Source organism: Hyposmocoma kahamanoa, unplaced genomic scaffold (genome assembly GCF_003589595.1).
Source record: "Hyposmocoma kahamanoa isolate Upper Pololo Valley unplaced genomic scaffold, ASM358959v1 90455, whole genome shotgun sequence".
NCBI lineage: Eukaryota > Metazoa > Arthropoda > Insecta > Lepidoptera > Cosmopterigidae > Hyposmocoma > Hyposmocoma kahamanoa.
This window is the reverse complement of record NW_020654629.1, coordinates 10,064-10,942: the sequence shown is the minus strand read 5'-3', so window position 1 is coordinate 10,942 and position 879 is coordinate 10,064.

The window sequence follows — 879 nt, the reverse complement described above, 5'->3', positions numbered from 1 at the left end:
GTGTAAATTTATTTTACCTATGGAATAAATAATCTTTGACTTTGACTCTTATTGAGTAACAACATAACATTCCACAAACAAAAACAAAAGAAAAAGACAAAAACACATATGAGAATTTTGACGACTCGGCAACTAGACCCGTGACAGATGGTTTGAGCAATGTTACGGTGCAGCATGGACGTGGGTCCCACCGGGTCCACAAAAATTTTTGTGTGTGCTCGACCTCTGTATTCATAATCATAAAAAAGAATCATCAAAATGACTTCGGTCATGTCGAAGTAATCACGTAACAAAAACTCAACAAAAATAAAAACTCTCCCTTCCACTCTCTCTCTTCCTTTTTTTGAAATCGGTTAAAAAAAATACAATTCGTCGGTTGAGTTTAACTGTCTATATAGGCTAGCCCTAAAAAAACTCTATGTGAACAAACTCATTAAATTCTGGCAGCAAGAATTAAATTCCATAATATGCTCATTTCAAAAAATACAGAAAAGTAATAGAGATGTCAACACAAATGTCTATTCATTAACAAAATTTTTCTACATGATTTTTAGTTCTTCATACAATTTTTACATCTAAATTGAGACAATTAAACAATACTCGTGGTCTAATTGGAAAATGATTTCATTGAATTTATAAAATGTAAGTTTATATTTTAGTTATTAATTTTATTTAGACAGTAGTGTCTGTTGGAATTAAACTCAGGAATGAACCCCATGAAAATTAACTAATTAAAGAAGTTTACGTAAACCATATCACGGCTACAGACAACTAAAGCTTTGCAATAAAACATGCACATAGGTAGATATTGACTATACACACAACATTACATATTTATACAATCTATAGTAGATTAGTAACGAACAAGTACATCTAAGC